The sequence below is a fragment of the Amblyomma mixtum genome, chromosome 3, assembly GCF_055824585.1.
Source record: "Amblyomma mixtum isolate Tamu chromosome 3, ASM5582458v1, whole genome shotgun sequence".
NCBI lineage: Eukaryota > Metazoa > Arthropoda > Arachnida > Ixodida > Ixodidae > Amblyomma > Amblyomma mixtum.
This window is the reverse complement of record NC_143014.1, coordinates 230656792-230671838: the sequence shown is the minus strand read 5'-3', so window position 1 is coordinate 230671838 and position 15047 is coordinate 230656792. Positions and strand designations below refer to the sequence as shown.

The 15047-nt window shown below is 51.7% G+C and overlaps 1 pseudogene; it reads left to right on the top strand.

Annotated features, from left to right (window-relative positions):
* The first annotated feature begins 871 nt into the window (after nucleotides 1-871).
* On the top strand, nucleotides 872-1721 carry LOC149353970 (uncharacterized; annotated as a pseudogene).
* Nucleotides 1722-15047: the final 13326 nt, after the last annotated feature.

The following is a 15047-nucleotide window of genomic DNA, read 5'->3' as shown; positions in this document are numbered from 1 at the left end:
TCATCGCGATAAGGACTGATTGAGCCGTCAGCAATGTTTTTTCAAGAACTAGTGTTATGGCTGCCGCAGCCCTGTATCCAACTGAGAGAAGTAGCGACATGTCGACGTATGAATGAATGCCAACCGTAGAGAGCTGCCCACGTCAACGAAAATTTAGACGAGGAAGTGGTGGAGCAGACTAACAGTAGGACGCCAATGAGGGGCGTAGGAGAAAAAATCATTCAATGCCGACTGCTGTGACGTTCTAAGAAGCATACAAAGCTTATTCTCTCCATTATTCTCTCCTAGACAGAGCAGGTAACGTTAGGAGCAGAGATAAGTTGTTCAATTGATTATATGGACGTGAAAAAGCTGTTATGATATGGTTGTGTGTGGTACTGAAAGGTATTGTATGGTATTAAGGCGGAAGCCTTTAATGCCTCATCGTTGTTGAAGTGTCATGTGATCTCATTGTGTGCGATTGGTATGTAATGTGTATCTGTATGTGTATCTGTGTGTGAAGGGCAACGCTGAGAGTGGGAGCGTTGCGCACTTGTTAAGAAGTCAGCGAGCAGATCGCTCGTGCGTGTCTCTTAATCTGTACGGCCCAGCATGCCGAAAAAACATGTTGCTTAGTCGCTCTGCCTCTGCTTCGCTCGCCGCGGCTACAACATAATTGGCGACGAGGATGGGATCCCGCTGGACTACGTGGAACGCATCGCGGCGTTCGTGATCCCGCTGGACTACGTGGAACGCATCGCGGCGTTCGTGATCTTGCTGGACTACGTAAAACGCATCGCGGCGTTCGTGATCCTGCGGGACTGCGTGAAACTCATCGCGGCGTTCGTGGAAGCACCGGCGTTCGTGGAGAGCGTTCGGACGAGGCACAGGGATGGCAACGCTTGGAAGTTTCGACCAGTTCGTCGAGGACGGAGACGAGGATTTTGGGTCCTACGTGGAAAGGTTCGAGCACTTCCTGAAGGCCACCCAGGTGAGCGACGACCTCAAGGTCTCGATGTTTATTACGGCAATAGGCAAGAGGGCTTACAAGACGCTGAAGACATTGCTAGAGCCTAAAACGCCAGAGGACAAGACTTATGCGGAACTCGTAGAAGTGCTGCGAAGTCATTTCGCACCGAAGCGCATGGTCATCGCAGAACGATTCAAGTTTAATCGGCGGTGCCAGCATCAGGGAGAGTCCATAGCAGCATATGCAGTGGAGTTGAGGCGATTGGCAGCTTCATGCGAATTCGGAGAATTCCTCGATGAGGCTCTGCGAGACCGCTTTGTAGTGGGCCTCTGCGACAGCGCGACGCAAGCTGAGTTGCTGAAGAGAAGCAAGTTGACGTTTTCGGACGCTTGCGACGTTGCGAAAAGCATCGAGCTAGCGCGGAAGGAAAGTCGGAATTTCAACGAACAGGGACGCAAGGTACAGTCGACGCCGTACGTCATAAGCCAGGCGGTGGGAAACGCCAGCAACAGCGTTCATCCGGTGCAGGACTAGCAAGGGACCGAGTGTCTGAATTGCCGGACTGTTTCCGATGTGGCTCAGCGCACGAAGCATCGAACTGCAAATTTCGCAAGTATCGTTGTCGTGCATGCACGCGTTACGGACACTTCGCGAAAATGTGCAAGTTCAAGTCTAGAGACGCGGCTAATTCGGTAGCTGTGGAGGACGCGGATTGTGACGAAGTGTTGTTGTACAATGTCTATGCTTGTGCGGAACGCCCAGGGAATTATGAAATCTGCCTTAAGGTAGCCGAGAAGAATGTTACCATGCAAATAGACACGGGTGCGTCTGTTTCCATTGTGCCAGAAACGCTATACCGGAAATTCTGGCCCAGTCTACCTAAAGAGCCTTGCCACATAAAGCTGAGGACATACGGTGGGTCGCCGCTAACAGTCACAGGGAAGTTGACGGTTCCAGTCGAACATAATGGTCAGTGCAAGCAACTTCCGCTCATTGTTGTTAAAACCCACAACAATAGCGACATTGCGTTGCTAGGGCGTGACTGGCTGGAGGCTCTTAAGCTAGACTGGTCAAGTGTGCATGGCGTGTGTTTAGACAAAGTTGCGGCGCTACTTGAGAAGTACGCAAAGGTGTTCGAGCCCACTCTGGGGCTGATCAAAGGTAGTCCAGTCAGGCTGGTTTTGAAGGAGGGGAGCAACCCCGTATTTTGCAAGGCGCGACAGGTGCCATTTTCTTTGAGGGAAACCGTGTCACTTGAATTGCAGTCTCTTGTGAACAGGGGAGTGTTAGTCCCTGTACAGAAAAGCGACTGGGCGACGCCCCTAGTTGTTGTGCCTAAGGCGAACAACAAAGTCAGAGTGTGTGGGGACTTCAAGGTTACATTGAATCCGTGCCTGCGAACTGACCATTATCCGCTTCCCGTGATGGAAGATTTGTTTGCAAAGTTGTCAGGATGCAAGTATTTCACAGTGCTTGATTTGTCGACAGCGTATCAACAGCTGGAACTGCATCCGGAGGCACAATCAATGGTGGTTGTCAATACACACCTGGGGCTATTCAAGTACACGCGCTTGCCCTATGGCATCACAAGTGCACCTGCTATTTTCCAGTCTGTCATGGATGATGTGTTAAAAGGGCTTGAGCGGGTAAGCTGCTACTTGGATGATGTGCTTATCGCAGGTTCAACATTTGACGAATGTTTTCATCGAGTGGAAAGGGTTTTGGCACGCTTTCTAGAGAGAGGCATACGATTGCAAAAGGAAAAGTGCAAATTCTTTCAGACGTCTGTCTCTTACCTAGGCCACATACTGGACGACAAGGGCGTTCGGCCATCAGATGAAAAGGTGAAAGCGATAAAGGAGGCACCAAGTCCAAAGGATGCGGCACAGTTGCGAGCTTACCTGGGCTTGATTAACTTCTACGGGAAGTTTGTACCGAACATGTCAGCTAAGCTTAAGCCTCTGTACAATGCTCTAAAAAAAGAAAAGGGATTTCAGTGGTCACAGGAAGCTGAGCAAGCATTTCAAGAAAGTAAGAGCTGGTTGACACAAAGCAATGTGCTGACATACTACGACCAGAAAAAGCCGATAGGACTAGTGTGCGACGCTTCGGCTTACGGCGTAGGAGCCATTCTTTTTCATAAGATTGGAAGCGACGAAAGGCCAATTGCCTATGCTTCCAGAACGTTAAGTAAAGCAGAGCAGGGGTATGCTCACATCGAAAAAGAAGCCTTGGCTGTTGTTTTTGGGTTGAAAAAGTTCCACAAATATCTGTTCGGGCATCGCTTTGAGATTTACTCCGACCATCAGCCATTGGTAGGCTTGCTCGCTCATGGTAAGCCCGTACCAGTGATGACAGCAGCCCGCATGCAACGCTGGGCTTTACTGCTTGCAGCGTACGATTATCGTTGGGTTTACCGCAAAGGTCGAGAGGTTGGAAATGCTGACGGTTTTTCACGGTTACCACTTGCAAATCGCAATGATGTCTCGGATTATGCACATTTCTTTTCAGTTGTTGATGAAGTGCCATTGTCTGCTGTTGAAATTCAGAAGTGCACGCGAACTGACAGAGTATTGTCGAAAGTGCTGTGTTATACGATGAGTGGTTGGCCGCCGCATGTTAAAGATGATGACCTAATGCCTTATTTCGTTCGCCGACATGAGCTATCTGTAGATCAGCAGTGTGTTACATGGGGAAATCGAGTGATTATACCTCGTGGGTTGCGCAAACAGGTGTTGCATCTTTTGCACGAAGGACACCCCGGGATGACGCGCATGAAAATGCTCGCCCGTAGCTTTGTGTGGTTGCCTCAGCTCACGGAGGACATTGAGCAGATTGTGAAAAGCTGTGACACGTGTCAGTTAACACAAAATGCTCCGCCACGTATTCCACTGCTAACTTGGGGTTGGCCAACTCGCAGATGGCAAAGAATTCATCTGGACTTTGCTTTTACTGATAACCAGTGGCTCCTAGTCCTAGTGGATGTGCATTCCAAGTGGACAGAAGTGTTCGTCATGCCATCCACCTCTACCGAGAAGACCATTGAAAAGCTGCGGAGTGTCTTTGCGGCCTACGGCCTCCCGGAAGAAGTAGTTACGGAGAATGGTCCACAGTTCTGTGCCAAGAGTTTCGCAGACTTTCTCCGCAGGAATGGGGTGCGGCATACCAGGACGCCACCGTACCACCCCGCATCAAATGGAAGCGCAGAGCGGTACGTACAGACCATTAAGCCGGACCTTTTGCGACAGGTTCTCGACGAGAGAAGAACAGGGATCAAGAAAACCTTGCAACATCGGGTTGACCAATTTCTGTTCACGTACCGAAACACACCAACCGCAACCACGGGGCTGACACCCGCGGAAATGTTTCTGTCATGGAAGCCGCGCACACGCCTGACCTTTCTCCAACCGAACTTGGAAAAACGTATGGACGACAGGTTCTACCAGACGAAAGAGAAGGCTAACGAGAGAGGGCGGTCATGGAGATCATTTGAGGAAGGCGACCATGTGCTCGTGCAAGGACTACGTCCAGGGGAGGAAAAGTGGTTGCGAGGCGTTGTAGAACAGCGGTGCAGTGCATCCACCTACAATGTCAGAATAGGGCAGGAACAGAGGTTTGTGCATGCTGACAACCTACGTCCGTGTTCGTTTCAAAGTGTTGAATCCGGGCCAACTGTGTATCCTTCTGTGCCTAGTTCAGTGCCTGATTCTGTACCGGAAGAGTCGTCTACTAAGATCCCTTCCTTAGATAAGTCTGAGCCACAGGATTCCTCAGCACCACAGCCTGCCCAAGCATCTACGTTGCCGGGACAGAACGCCAGTTCACCTGCAAGGTCCACGCTGCCTGCACCACCGCTCCGGGAGCATGCGCCACCTCCGGACACGCCACCTCTTCGGCGCAGTGCTCGTTCTCGGAAGCCTCCTGATCGTTATATCCCATAGAGCTGGTGTAAAACAGTTAGGGGGAAAGGGAATGAAGTGTCATGTGATCTCATTGTGTGCGATTGGTATGTAATGTCACGTGATGCTGTGACGTGTGTGAAGGGCAACGCTGAGAGTGGGAGCGTTGTGCACTTGTTAAGAAGTCAGCGAGCAGATCGCTCGTGCGTGTCTCTTAATCTGTACGGCCCAGCATGCCGAAAAAACATGTTGCTTAGTCGCTCTGCCTCTGCTTCGCTCGCCGCGGCTACAACAGTTGTAAGCAGGAGCTGTCGACAGAAATGTCACGCTTTTCAATTGGTCGAAACGGTCGTGACGTCACAGTGCGCGAACTTCAAACGGGGCCAATTGTACTTTGCCTACTAACCATGCAACCAATTAAAGGGATCGTATAGTGATGCTCCAAGTAACTTTCACCGAGTTTAGTTAATCGCTTCATTACCCAATTAGCCTAATTTACCTTTCTAGTCAGACCATATAAATAAATAAAACCGAGTAGGAAATTGGCCGAGCTTGGGAATCGAACCCCGGTCTCTGGAGTGCGAGTCGAGCACGCCACCACTCCTCCATGCCAGCTCGATGGTTTGGAATGAACAAAGGTGCGTCTAGTGAATACGGTATCTTCGTTCACTCCCCTCTTCCTCCCTTCCCTTGCGGCGAGGTTTAGGTGCCCACCGAGATATGAGAGACAGATACATTTCCTTTCCTCAAAAACCAATTTACCGACGAGCAAGGCGTATTTGTCCGCGTTCCAGCTTGGTCCAAGTTGTCGTGACGTCACCGCTCGCTAATTTTGACGAGTGTACACCGAAATATGTGGGGCAGTTACTGCGCAACTTCCTTTCCTCAAATACAATTTTCGACTAGTGTCTACTGAGATATGTGAGACAGTTAATGCGTAATTTCCTTTCCTCAAATACAATTTTCATTTTCTTCATTACGGCCCCTCTTTCTTCTTTAACTCCCACTTCCTCCCTTCCTGTACGGTGCGGCTCAGGTGACCACCGAGATGACAGAGAATTACAGCCCCATTTCCTTTCCTCAAAAAAGCGTTGCGTTCAAAGGGCAAGGCATCGCGCCGAACGGGTGGTGGCGTTCCTTGGACTCCCTGGCAGCGCTCCAACACGCTGTCGCGTTCCACTCCTAAAGGCGAAGCTTAAGCGTCATTAATAGGCAGTTAACTAATGAACCAACAAAATGTGCAGTGAAGAATCGCGTAGCAGAATGCAGCACTCAGGCTTTCGCCTTTCACCACTTTAGCCGCTAAAATTCCTCGTAATTTTGTGTGTGGTATGAGTGTTTAACGTCTCAAAGCTGCGCATGATTAAGAGATGCCATGGTCTAGTGCCCTGGATTGTTTTCGGCTATCTTTCTTCTTCTTTAAAAAGGCAATCAGGAGAACTGGATGCGAGTATTGTTGTCAGAAAAAAACTTATTCTTTGGCTATTTCTGGCAATGACCATGTTTTTCCGGCATCAGAAGAGGTGTTTAAGGCCGAGAAATTTGGATTTAACAATCTTCGCACCTGCTGAGCAGGAGGGGTTTCTACCAATTTTAAAGTGAATGACGGCGCAGGCTAGCCTCTGGGATTGTGGCCCAAAATTTCGGTGTTGACGAGCACATTTTACTTGCAAAATCTGCCAATTATTTCATTTTTTAGACTTTTCTAGCTTAGTAATGTTCCGTTGTCAGTTAGAATGTTCTCTTCGGGATCAGAACGCGTTCCCTATATAGCCGTTAAGCCGACAAAAGCTTTACTGATAACAGATCGGTGAACAACAAAGAATCGATGTGTGATCAACCAGAACGGGTTGCGCAGTGCGTTTGATAAACATTTAAGATTGGTTTACGGTTTGATTTATGGGGCCTGACGTCCCAAAGTAACTCAGGTTATGAGGGACGCCAATTGAAGGGCTCCGAATATCGACCACCTTAGGTTCTTCAGCGTGCACTTACATGGGGCAGCACAGGGGCTGCCACCATGTCGCCTCCATTTCGCATTTCGCCGGCTGGGATTGAACCAACGTCCTGGGGGTCAGCAGCCGAGCACCATGAGCACTGAGCCCCGTGGAGGCTTGGTAACCATTTCAGAGAAAAAACTGAGTTGTATAAATGAAATTGTTGATAATGAATTTTATTTCTAAATTGAATTTCGCTTGGTAGCGCAATGCCAATTTTCGCTTAGTCGTGCTCAGTTTAAAAGAAAGCGGTGTTCAGTAAAGGTAGAATGTCCACATTCTCCTTGCCAGCGTGTTAAACCTGGAAACATTGTTTCTGCCACGGCCAGGACCACACTGCCCTTCAAACCTGCTTACATTCACCCGAAAGCGTTCACGAATAGGAGAGTCTAACCGCTAGCGTGATAAAAAAAAGGGCACTATTTTCTGTTCAGTCTTTCCTCTATCTTATCTTTGCTCTTATATCTCTCTTCGTTCAGCACAATTTCCCTTGCAGTGAAAGAAAAAGGCACTGAGTGCATTTTTTTTCGTCGTGGAGCTAATGTTTGTTTTTATTAGACCTGCGTTAGCTATACGGATATTACTTGTGTTTTGATCTTCAAAGGTGCTGCAGTACACGTTATCGCCTAATGTGCCTGACGCAGGATGGTTTCAATGTTTTGCGAGCCAGACGCTGTGTGCTCTGCGACGGATAGCCCCACGCGAGGTGGTGACTCAACGGAAAGCGACATCGGCTGATCTGTTCGCCTCCTCCACCACCACCTCTTCCAACAGGCTGGCAGTGTTCCTGTCTGGTAGAGGGATTCGATGCCCTGCAAAGGGCTCCTGGCAGGGGCTTTTACCTGTGCTGCCGCTTCTGCTGTGCTCCGAGGAGCTGCGTGAGTAGCATCGAGCGGCGTTGCATTTGGAGTCGCAGGATCAACAAGGGGTAATACTCGAAAACTCTGCACCGCCCACGCACCCTGGCGAATCCACGGCGCCTCTTGAGTCATAACAGCGTTAACGGTATTAGGAAACACGCCAGAAAGCATCGACGGTCTGGCAGGCTGCACCGTTGGGTGGTAGCGTCATGGCGCTTGCGCGTTCGTTTTCGCATTTCCTTCGACTGAATACATGACGGCGAAGAAGCTGAGTTTTTATGTCTCCCGCGGAGAACCAGTTACGCTGCAGGTTTGAGGCAGCTTATTTAGTCGAATTTGTTCTTGTTAATTAAGTGCGAAGCCACTACTTCACTAGCAATCCTGAAAAGCGCGATATTTGTCTGCAGCGTCTCAGATTTGTGCAGTAATGTAATATATGCAGCCGCGACTGAGCTTCGAGACCGTGGCGGCGCGAACAGATCAACTTCTCTGGCTAATGCACAGGGGCGCTTTCTATCGTAGCAACCGACCACGTCGGGTGTTAAACTGCCACACTTTCGCGCAGTGCAGTGCATGTGATCCTCTTCATCAACTTCCATCTGTGCGCAAAAAGCAGTATTGGCCTGCTAACCCTCAAAATACGCCGGTGGACATGAGGGCTTTGAGACAGTCACAAAAGGAAAGGAAGCCCGCATAACTGGCTCTCCGGGTCAGTGGACACCTCACTCGCGCTTTGAGCGACGCGGAGGTTGTGAAAGAGCGATGTGCGCTGCATGCGTTGGGAGGAACGCGGTACTGCAGGAAAACGCGTTGGCTTTGACAACATTGTTTTAGAAAAGCTGCACTTGAGCAATATACCGCCGGCGTTCTTTAGGTGCATTTGCAACGAAGATTCCGGGCTTGGACTCGGTCTGCGTTGAGAACGTTGCAGACTCGATGATTTTGAGAAAAGTAAAGACACATAACTGGCCCCCTGACTCAGTGGACGTTTTAAGCACGCTTTGAGGTACAAAAAGGTTGTGACTACATTAGAAAAACGTGCTTTCGCACAATATTACATGCTTTCGTGCTTGACCATGCGAAGCCGCGGACCAAAGTTTGTTCTTAATTTAAGGTCAACCAACTGCTATACCCCTTTATCGAGCATACATAGAAGGACGCTATCCCGTTTTGTGACAGAACTTTGCAGACTGGCGAGGTTTCATTGTTCGTTAATGTGCTCATCAAGGGCTCGAGCCAAGGTTCCGCCTTCTCCGCAGGCAAAAGGGCAACTGTTAGCTTTTTTTCTCAGGCGTGCAATGAAGCATTCATTTGTACACCATCAGCTCTTAAGTCTGCATGAGGTTAGGAGAACTCTTGTCCGCTGCTCTCAAGAAATATTTTCATTTAGAGTTTTAGTAGGGCGCCGCCACACAACTGAAAAGCAAACCGTGTTGCTTAATTTCTTGTTGAACAAACGTTACACTTTAATATTCCAGTTGTAATTAATTTGGCCTGTTTTTATTATTCGTGCGATACCTCCAGCTGAGCTAATCCTGTATTTTAAACCGCATTTTAGCGTTAAAACGCGTGTTGGTGAGATGCACGAACCAAATGAAGAAAGTGACTAGTATATTACTTCAAAGCACCGAGAAATAAAAGTGGCGAGCTGAGCTGGATGACCGAGCACATGAACGGCAGATTTAGAGGAGGAACGAACGGTGGCCTCGAAAATAGATTCGCCACCCACCCTTGTTTCTTTTTACAGATCTTCGTTTTGTTTTTTTCCTGAGGGTTAATGGAAACAGTAAGCTACCATGTTTCTTGAAAGGAAACATTTCGGTGGAGATGGAAAAATTTGCCAAGGCAGAGCTATCTGGCTGAGAAGGCTATGTGCTTGAGGGGATCGTTGTGACGTGAATCTGAAGACGACCAACAGTCACCAAAAACAAAATACTTGGGAGAATGTGTTATCTTTTTTATTATTAAAAACACTCTTACCCATGCTTTCCTTGGTTTCATTGGCTGTTGAATTTAATCACAATCAGGATAGGGTAGTGCATCTGAGCATGAAATTTATATTATGAGCAGTTCTGCGTTTTAACGTGTTGCATCAGAAAAATAATCCGTATATATCTACCTATGAGCTACTTTTGTTCTCGCGTGGATAATCATGGAGTCGATTCTGGAGGTACACTCGCTTCTGGCAATTTTTTAGCGTCAACTCATACCGACACCGCAGCCCCCACGGCAGCAACAGCCAGGAATGTTGGTTGCTGTTGCTTGCTCTTTGGCTACGCTTATCGACCAAGGTGGGTGTCCCGTAGCTTTCAGGCAGCTGTCGTAGCAGGCGATTACGAATAGTTGTTTGCCTATCGGTAGTGCAATGACAAAAATGTCAGGGACGGTTTAGCTTGCGGCAAATGAAGTATTATCACCCGTTGGAGCGATTAACCCTTATCTTCCGTGGTTCTGCTTGACTTGAAATGGCTTGCCTTGGTTGATATAACGTACGATGTAAGTTTGCGTCACATTGCATTATTTTATAAATGTATTGCATTGAAACTGGCTATTTTTCTATATTCATTGATCCCTGGGAGTCCTTATTCCACTGCTAGCGCTGAGGTGTAGCGGTTAAGCGACGCGCCACTTCCCCGCGATGGCGGGTTCAGCCATCGGTGGGGCTTGCAAAGGTTGTTCTTCCGGAGGAACCTCTCGCGGCTAATTAGTAATTCAACTGCCACCTACAATGGTGGGCAGTTAGCTCACAATCTGGTGGGCAAGCTGTGATGATGTCTAATGTCACGTGATCAGGTGCCCCATCTGCCACTCACGCGGTTGCCACCCAGCTGTCGTAGGTCGCGGAGGGAGCAGGCAGAGATACCGAGAATAGCATTTCGGCGAAGTGGAAGCCATAGTGCTTGCGCGCTAGAAATGACGCGGACAATAGGGCTGGGCGAAACTGAGGAAGAACTGTGACGTCGTGATGGGCGCCGCTTACACCTATCTCTACGCCTGTGCCTGCGTCACCTATTCCAGTGGCATACGTGCACAGTTTGCGTGCATATCTTTACATTACCGTATAAGCATGGTGCCACCAATGATCCCGTTATTTCTGACAAGCAGAGCCATGTTTCGTAAAGAGCTACGTCCTTAAAACAACATATCTGACGGAAGGGACTATCCAGGGAACATATTGCCACGCGCCTAACGCGCCGCGTGGCCTCCGCGCTGAGTCGAAGACGACGACGAAGCGGCAGTGGGCTCTCGTGGCGCGCTGTTCTGTTCTGTGTCGTGGAAGCTGGTTCGATAATTAAAAAAAGGGCTCCCGGTCTTGGGTTCTTCTCGACGTCTACCTTCACGGCTCCGCTGGTCGTGACACTGGTGGAGGTGCGGCCGATGCTCCCTACTCCTGAGGACGACTCGACACGCCCGCCTCTTGTGACCACCCCTGTCCATCGTGCCAGCCGGAGGATCCGAGGCTTGTCCCCCGAGGCCCTCCCTTTTGTCGGTGAGCCCTCGACTACCCCTACACTCATGGCGACGCCAATACCCGCCCTGCCTCCGACTGTTCCTGCAGCCAGCCCTACCTATCTCACTCTTCAGACCCCACGAACGCCTAAGCCCTTTCACGGTGACCTGTTTGAAGATGCAGAAGATTGGTTGGCGCACTACGAACGGGTTGCGACCTTCAACTGCTGGGACGCCGCTACAAAGCTGCGTAACGTGTACTTTAGCCTTGAGGACTCTGCACGTACCTGGTTCGAAAACCGTGAGGCTACTTTCTCGACGTGGCAGGACTTTCGACGTCAGCTCCTGAGTACGTACGCCAACAGCGACCGCCGGGAGAGCGCGGAGCGTACCCTGTCCTCTAGAATTCAGCTCCCCAATGAGGGTGTTGCCATGTACGTCGAGGATGTGACGCGTCTTTGCCATCGCGCCGATCCGGCCATGCCTGAAGAAAAAAAGCTGCGGCACCTCATGCGCGGCGTGAAAGACCAGCTCTTTTCCGGCCTCGTGCGGAACCCGCCCAACACCGTCGCGGAGTTTCTGGCCGAGGCCGTCCACATGGAGAAATTGCTGCAGCAGAGATCGCAACAGTACGCCCGGCAACTGCGTCCGTCGTCGACACTGTCAACGTTGGACCGATTCGACCATGATCCCAGGACGAATCCGGACTCCCTTCGCGAACTCATCCGTTCAGTGGTCCGCGAGGAGCTGCAGCACCTTCAAGGAACCTTTGCCCCTCGCGTCGATTCCGTCACCAGCGTCATCCGCGAGGAAGTCCGGCAGGCCCTCAGAGCACCAGACGCTGCAGTTGTGCCGGCGCCGCAACCGACTCCATACGATCCCGCGCCGTACCCGACTCCGGTCCAGCCAGTCACGTGCGCGGACGTCGTGCGCCGCGCGGCCCCATCTCCTGGGCCTTTGCCTTACACCGCACCATTGGTCGCGGTGCACTCTGCTCAGCCTACGTACTGGGCGGATCGGCGCCAGGCACCGCGGAAGACTGACCTCTGGCGCACTCCGGATCAACGCCCGCTCTGCTACCACTGTGGTGAGGCCGGCCATCTCTACCGGCGGTGCCCCTATCGCGAAATGGGACTACGCGGTTTTTCTGTCGACAGCCCCCGTCCACGCCCTGGAGAGCGCCCTCAAGACATCGCCGAGTATGTCACCCGCCAGCGTAGTTCATCTCCGCGCCGCGAGTCGCGATCGCCCTCTCCACGCCGGTCTTCGCCCTCTGGGTCCCGTTTCGCCTCAGGACAACGTGGTTCCTCGAGCCCTCGTCGGGAAAACTAGCTCCGGCGGCCTTTGGAGGCGAGGCCGCCGAACGCCGTTCCGACGCAAAGCTTCCACCGCCGCAGCAACTTAATCGCCCCGACGTCGCACGCCGCAACGCTGCGCAGTTTTCCCCGACGCGCCTTTCGACTCGCCGCGATGCCCTAACCCCAATCGCCGACCCGCTTCCGCCGCCGCACGTACCCAATCGCCCCGACGCCGAACGCCGCATCGCCGAAGAGTTTCCCTCAACCCGCCGCTTGAATCGACCCGACGACGCAACCCCAGTCGCCGACCAGTTTCCGCCGCCGCACCGACTGAGTCATCCACAACAGCCATCGACGGGCCGCGCTGAAGGAAGGGTCTCTTTGGATATCCCTGTTCTCGTCGACACAAAGGAGGTTAGCGCGTTGGTCGATACGGGCGCAGATTACTCTATCCTTAGCGGACGGCTTGCGACGGCCCTGAAAAAAGTGACGACACCCTGGGACGGTCCCGACATACGCACGGCAGGCGGACATCTTGTCGCACCACTCGGCATGTGTGCGGCCCGGGTTACGGTTCGAGGCTGCACATTCGTTGCCACGTTTCTCGTTCTCCGCGAATGTTCTCGCGATGTCATCCTTGGCATCGACTTTCTTCGCGAGCACGGTGCGATCATAGACCTCCCGAACCGCTTGGTGACGTTTTCTACCGCAATGGCCACAGAAGAACCAGCGCACCAGGGTTCTCGGTCCGCCCTGCGAGTCGCCGACGATAACGTTACGGTGCCACCACGTGCCAGCATTCTCACGAGAGTTACCTGCGACGAGCCACATAGGGGACTCCGGGTTGTCGAGCCTAATGTCTCCCTCGTACTCACTAAGGGGGTTGCGGTGGCACGGGGCCTTGGATCCTTTCATGAAGGTTGTACAGAGGTCCTTGTCACCAACTTCTGCAATGAACATCGACATCTGTTCCGTGGCACAGCCATCGCTTACGTCGACCATGTTCAGGAAGTGGCCGAATGCTTTGCTTGTGCGGAGGACACACCTGGAGCTGACGCCGAAGCGGTCACCAGCGTAGACATAAATCCTGGCCTTCCACCCACTGAAAAGAGGCAACTCCAGGACCTCTTTCGGGAGTTTGGTGCGTGTTTCACGTCGTCGTCCAAAGTGCGCCAAACGTCGATCGTTAAACACCGCATTATCACGCATGACGGAGCCCGACCCATCCATCAGCAGCCCTATCGTGTGTCCCCTCGTGAGCGAGATGCTATTCAAACACAGGTCGAAGAGATGCTCACAGACGGCGTCATCCAACTGTCAAGCAGTCCGTGGTCGTCTCCTGTCGTCCTCGTGAAAAAGAAAGACGGGACACTACGGTTCTGCGTCGACTACAGGAAGCTGAACAGTGTGACCAAGAAAGACGTGTACCCGCTACCGCGTATCGACGACTCCCTCGACCGACTTCGTCAAGCCAAGTACTTCTCTTCGGTCGACCTCAGAAGTGGTTATTGGCAGATAGAAGTTGATGAGAGGGACCGTGAGAAAACCGCATTCATTACACCGGACGGGCTGTATGAATTTCGCGTCCTCCCATTCGGGCTCTGCTGTGCTCCTGCCACGTTCCAAATAATGATGGACACCGTTCTCACCGGTTTGAAGTGGCAGACCTGTCTTGTTTATCTTGACGATGTCATCATTTTTTCCGCAACGTTCACGGAACATCTGCACCGCCTCAGGACTGTCCTCAAAGCCGTTCGATCCGCCAACCTCTCCCTCAAACCAGAAAAATGCCACTTTGGGTTCACCGAACTGAAGTTCCTCGGGCACGTCATTAGTGCTGACGGAATCCGCGCTGACCCAGAGAAGCTTGCTGCCGTTGCTGCCTTTCCGGTCCCCTCCCACAAAAAAGCAGTCCGACGTTTTCTGGGCCTGTGCTCCTATTATCGCCGCTTCATTAGAAACTTCGCCCAGCTCGCCAGCCCTCTGACTCTCCTAACCCGTGATGACACGTCATTTTCCTGGGGCAACGAACAACAGACTGCCTTCGACGAGTTACGACGCCTACTCCAATCACCGCCCACCCTGGCACATTTCGACGAAGATGCCGATACGGAGGTGCACACGGATGCGAGCAACGTCGGTCTTGGCGCCGTTCTAGTTCAGCGGCAAAACGGTGTCGACAAAGTAATTGCCTACGCCAGCCGCGCGCTGTCGCGTGCTGAGTTGAACTACTCTACCACGGAAAAAGAATGTTTAGCGGTAGTCTGGGCCGCCGCTAAGTTCCGCCCATACCTCTATGGCAGACCGTTTCGTATCGTCACCGACCACCACTCGCTGTGCTGGCTGAAAAATTTAAAGGACCCTTGCGGCCGCCTCGCACGTTGGGCATTACGCCTCCAGGAATTCGATTTCACCGTCACCTACAAGTCAGGCCGGAAACACACCGACGCTGATACCTTGTCACGCGCTCCCGTCGAACCTCCTCCGCAAGACACCACCGACGATGATAGCTTCCTTGGAGCGGTCAGCACATCTGAGCTCGTTTCCAGACAGCGTGCCGACGCCGAGCTCCGTCTGCTCATCGAACATCTCGA